Raw genomic sequence first — 6,000 nt, 5'->3', positions numbered from 1 at the left:
TTCAGTAAATTATTTTTATTAATGAAATATTTAACTCCCATTGCTCAAACAAAAAGGACAAAAATCTCTTTCCTTTCATCTACCTGTTGGAAGGGGACCCCTCCCTCCCTATGTCTGTAACTTCAACATTGCAGAAGTGACTTTCCCACTTTTATTTGCAACTTGGGAGGGTAAGGGTTCTTCCCTACTTCAAGAAAGAAAGAGGGAGAGGGTTGAAGCTCTCTCTCTCTCTCTCTCTCTCTCTCTCTCTCTCTCAAACACACACACACACATTGAGAGGCCAAGAAGAGGGGAAGCTCACATATCATCAATGGGTGAGGCTCATATACCATCAATGGATGAGGCTTAGATATCGTCAATGGGTGAAGTGGCAGAAAACCTGGCTAAACCAGATTCAACTTGACCTGTTCACCTTTCAGACTGATTAGCCACCGGCTGGTTTTAATCACATTGGATTGATTAGAAATTGTGAAATTAAGTAGATGATTACGTGCCTCATAGGCACACAAATTTCACTTATTTTCTCTTGTGTATTTGTTAAAATTCTTTTTGGCTTGAGTTCTTACTAACACCATCCACGTTATTGAGTAATGCCTTGAATTACATTGATGCTCAATTTCAAGATGCACCAGTGAATTAAGTGGAATTAAAGCCTTTTGTTATTCATCTGAGATTTTTGGTTGTACTGGAGGGATTGGGCCACTAAGTACAGGTCCATTTATCTTATTAGGGATCCGTTTATCTCATTAAGTGGGTGTTGTGGATGCAATTTGTTTTTCTGAGTTGTGACGAACGGTTAGGATGAAAAATTCTCTTATGTAAACACTGCCAAATAGCTTCTGTAATTTCCTAGATTTGATAGGGATCTTTTCTCTTTCTTCACTTGTGGATATAGGCTACATTGGTCGAACCACTTTAAATCTTGTTTCTCGTATTCTATTCTTTGCTTCTATTTTTCCTTCTATTTGTATGAATCTTGCTTATATTTTTTCAACACACTAAACGAGAAGAGTTAAGTTAGACAATTTGAACTCGTGTAAAACTACCTGGATATATCAATAGACCAGTAAACGTCAATAGCTGAAAAGGCTTCGATATGTTGATGTTCGATCAATCTGAGAAAGTCGATGTTATTTTCAATAAATTGTACCAAGAAACCAATACCACAAATCATTTAGTGGATTTATAAAGAACCAAGGTTGTCATTCAGAGAACATAACCATTGTCGTGCAGTTAAGAACCTTAAGATAAGTGGGAAGTGGTGAAACAATTTTCATTGTTTTAATTAGTGAAATGTCTCAGGTGTAGGACCTAGGAAGAACACTTCAGCACTAGGGAGCCTTGCTTCTGATTTTGCAGAAGGAGAGATCCTCACGTTTAATTCTGGCATATTTTTCTTTATTTGGTCACCTTGTTTCATGGAATGAGGGGAAGTTTGATTGTGGAGCTCACTCTAGAAACCTACATGATGGTCCCTCAATGTGATTTTGAAGCTGGAAACAAAAAATTTTGTTTGCCATCACATGTGGATTTGAATGGATTATATCTTTTTAGGTAAAAACTTCATATTCCTACGCGTGGATGTTGTTTTCTGAAACGTAGTCTCCCTAAAGACCTGAATGAGAACTCCTAAGAATGCGGAGATGATGTGTCCTTTGATAGCTCCTACGTTGGGTTGCACAACACAACCACTAGATGATTTTAATCTTGCATGAGTTCCTGTCTTCACCTTTCAAATTGTTCTTATGTTTATTCTCTGGCTAGTGCACTTTGGCGTGAAACTCAAACTGTATCCTTATCTCTATCATTGGCCAGCCACTGATGCCGCCAAGATGCAGTTCTCTTGAAAAACTTAGTTAACGATGGATTGATCCACAGTGTCATATGATAACCATATAAGGAGGAAGTGAAAGGATTGTAAGGAAAAAAAAGGCAGACTTCTATGTGGCTTCCTAAGTAAATTAAGTGCTAGGTGGCTGTTTCGTAAATATACAGGCTATCCTCATAAGATGAAAAGGAGAAACCAGGATTACAAGATGACAGACTGCAAGGAGTTCTTCTAGATATAGACAAAAACTTGAGCGAATAAACTAGTACATTCAATATTGTGAATGAATTAGATTGAACACCCAAAGAGTAGTATTAGTTGAGTGACAGATATTATTAGTTGAAAATCAAATAGACGCCAGTGACCAAGCTTGTTGTTCTTAATTTTATCTGAGATTTATTTCAGCGGGTGATAGGTTCATTCTAGTAAATAAACAGACATTCGTTATGATGCATGCAGTCCTTGATAATAAATCGTGTACAATGTATACTATTGCCAAAAAAAAAAAAAATTTTACATTATACTTAGCACTTCACTCAGGTTCTTGGAACATTGTACTTGGGACCATGTTACATATATGACGTACTAAAATATTTTTTACTGATGCAATAGAGATTTTGACAAAATATTTTTTACATTCATGAAAGAGGGAACGGATTCCAAAATCAAATCCAGCTGACGTTGGTTATACCCAATTTTTTTAAATCATTTTATTTATAAAATCACCGTTATCTTCATTTTATCATTAAATTTTGATAAAAATTACAAACTAAATTGAACATCAATCATGAATGCATCGGATAAGAAAAATAAATGCCTAATGAGGATTCCTGCTTTAGATTCCATGCTTTGCCCATTGCATTTATTACATATTTTGGCCTTATACATAATGACCTACCTTGTTTTTATTTCTAAGTTCATTTATTTTATTTGCCCAAATATGTAAGTCCGTGTCCTACATACACCTGATTGTCTTGTTACAATTGTCAAATCCTGCATACCAAAGAACTGCATGTATAAAAGAGGCAAGTTCTAATCTGAAAGTGTAAGTTTTTAAGAAACTTTTCTAGATGATACCTGGACAAAGCTTTTAAATGCAGAAGTCTTTAGAGAATTATTAAAAAATTAATTAGACGTTAACATTTCTAAAGAATTGTAGATAATGTTTTATTTTCTAAAACGCAAAAACCAATTAAACAAACATTATTAGGAACTACACTAAATTATTAGAACATAGATTAACATTATTAGAAAATATTTTTTCACCCACTTCCTTTTATAATTAACTAATAAAACATAAATTTCTGTTTAACAATAATAATCTAACATAAGTTTGGGTGTCTAAATAGAAAATTCAACAAAATAATGTAATATTTTCCCTTTTAGTCTTTTAAATTTTTTTATTGAAAAAGTTTAGTCGTTTTTCTTTGTTCTAGCAATTAGGTATAGGGTAAATAGATAATTTATATGGTTTCATAAAAATAATGTCATTATCCTATATTAGGACGAATAGAGCAAAAAATGGATAATCTATTTTATAAGTATGAGCTGATATACCTCAAAAATTAAAATTTTCTTCTATCTGGGCTTCTATAAAAAGAAAAATAATTTTATCGTCTTCTTGATATGGATGTTTCTTGCTCTCTGAGCAGTTTTGGGTGTCCAAGGAAATAACGAGGATTTTGACCCAAAAAAGGGCCTCTATATGAATATAAGAACAAACGTAGAAGTGGTAATCGAGTTTTGAAAAATATTCCTAGTTTAGGTAGCCCTTGTTGGAATAATGTGATCAGAAGTAGGTCCATGTTACCAATAGAGCCATTTTCCTAAGGGTCGAAGAAGATCTTTTCTAGGCATGGAAGTAGCAAATTGCTTTGGTTAAGATCACTGAACATGGGAATTGTCCCCTGAGTGCACGCTTCAAATAAATTTCTGTAAAAGATATCAGGTCACTGCATGTTCTCATTGATTGAGGACGCTTGTCATGTATATATGAAGAAACTAAGCTAAATAAACACTAGAAGCCTTTTTTGATATTTCGGCAACACCCTAGGAAAGAAAAGAAAAACTTTAGAAGCTCTCTGGATCATGACCACCAATGACCCGGGACCTCTAGCCGATCGTTACCCCGAATAATCTCAGACACTTCTTCTTTGCCAACGGCTACCGGACTATCTGTTGGACGTCTTCATCCTCTTCTCCTTTTTCATTATCCTCTTCGTCAGACCTACTTGTATACTGCCTCCCTAACTCTAGCTCCAGTCTCGCCATCTTTTCATGATTGAAGATCCCAATTGTATTTACATTGGTTTCATTGTTGTAGTTTACGTCAATCATCCAGGATCTATCCACCCCCTCTAACCCTTTCCTGTATTCACAGTTATAGAATGTAACCAGGTCCTTGGCTTTCAGTTCCTTATCCCTCACAAACCGGTTCCATCCCCTTGTAAACACGTAGCTCTGGCTACTCTTCCAATAACAATACCTAAACTTCCACGACCTTAGATACTTATTGAAGAAGATCAACTGAATGGCCTCCGTCTCCTCGCCTTCTTCTGTCTCCGAGACAGGAGGGAAGAGCTTAACTGCATGTTTCTTCGGAATCAATAGTAGGTTTAGCTTCCCGACGTCGCTTGGCGTAAGCTCCTGGCATATAACTCCTCCTTGGCTAGCGGGACCACTTCCATACGCAAGATTAAACCCAGCACCGCTGTTAGCAGCCGTCTTTGCGTTCTGGATTGTCCCGATGTATTCAGCAAACATAGACTCTAGGACCCTTCCTTGATCTCAGTGGTGAAGAGGTTTTGAAAGGCGTGTTCTAGATCTGAATGGGTTGTCCATGGGAAGTTGTGGTGGCAGTTGCCGCTCCGGAGCTTGATGGCGGAATTGTTGTAGGCCATGGCTGCAGCCTGCTGGGACTTGAATGTCCAGAGCCAGATTCTTTGGTGGTTGGCAAAGATTTGGGCTCCCCAGTGGCCATTTTGTTGGAGCACCACACCCTTGAATCGGGATGGAGCAGTCCCGCTCTTGTCTCTGGCATTTATATGGCTGATGAGCGTTAGTGGAGTCGGAACTGTCAGCAGCTCCGTGTGTTAGTGGATGCAGAATTACAGCTAACATTTGGTCGTCGCTTGAAAACCTGTGAGGAATAAAGCAATCATGACCTTTACAAAAGGACAACTTTTACGGCGGGTTTTATGAGAACATGTAAGAACTATAGAATATAAGAATGAAGAATAATATTGTCATGATTATTATTGATCATGTGTAAACTATTTATAGAATTACACAAAGAGATTGTAGGTGATTAGGACTCTACAATCTGAGTCTATCTCTAATACAAACACTAGTTATCTTTATCTCTATCATTATCATTGTATCTATCACTATGTTTATCTGTATCTCTATCATGCCCCTGCAAGATGGAGCTTCGACAAGAGAGTCCAATATTGATCTTCAAAAAGAATATTCTTGGAAGTAGTTTGGAGAGAGCAGTGGCACTCGAGGCGGCTAGTGCAGACGTAATTTCATCGTCAGGTGGCAGAGTAGCGACACCGAAGGCGGCTGGTGTGGACGGAATTTCATCGTCAGGTGGCAGACCAGCGACACTGGAGGCGGCTGGTGCGGACGGAATTTCATCGTCAGGTGGTAGAGCAGCAGCACTGAAGGCGGCTGGGGCGGAAGGAATCACATCGTCTGGTGGAAGAATAGTTGCGTTGGAGGCGGCTGGTGCGGACGGAATTGCACTGTCCAATGGAAAAGCAGCGACACTGTGGAATGTCATCGTCAGGTGGTAGAGCAGTAGCACTGGAGGCAGCTGGTGTGGACAAAATTTCATTATCAGGTGGTAGAGCAGCGGAGGCGGGTGGAGCAACGACTGGGGTGGACATAATTGCTACTATGGGTGGCTTCGAACCAAGCCGGCTCGCGAGCGGCTCGAGTTCGGCTTGGAACCTGCTCGGTTCGATTCGGTATCTCTCGAACTCGAGCCGAGCTCAAGATCCAAAGTTGGCTTGATCGAAGCCAGATTCGGCTCGACGGTTCGCGAGCTGGCTCGTTAATTTAACGAGCGGGGGAGGGGGAGAAGGAGAGTGAGAGCAGGAGAGCGAGAGCGAGAGCGAGGGGGGGAATTCTTCCTCCCCTCGTCACCATCGAGCCCTCTATCCGCTATT

The 6,000-nt window shown here is 39.2% G+C and overlaps 1 pseudogene; it reads right to left on the bottom strand.

Annotated features, from left to right (window-relative positions):
• Positions 1 to 3,991: 3,991 nt before the first annotated feature.
• LOC137949397 (AP2/ERF and B3 domain-containing transcription factor At1g50680-like) lies at positions 3,992 to 5,612 on the bottom strand (annotated as a pseudogene).
• Positions 5,613 to 6,000: the final 388 nt, after the last annotated feature.

Source organism: Aristolochia californica, unplaced genomic scaffold (genome assembly GCF_029961685.1).
Source record: "Aristolochia californica isolate CCGP_79_NKW_82.1479 unplaced genomic scaffold, dmAriCali1.0.hap1 SCAF_1, whole genome shotgun sequence".
In the NCBI taxonomy this organism is placed as follows: domain Eukaryota; kingdom Viridiplantae; phylum Streptophyta; class Magnoliopsida; order Piperales; family Aristolochiaceae; genus Aristolochia; species Aristolochia californica.
This window is presented reverse-complemented; position numbering and strand designations above follow the sequence as displayed.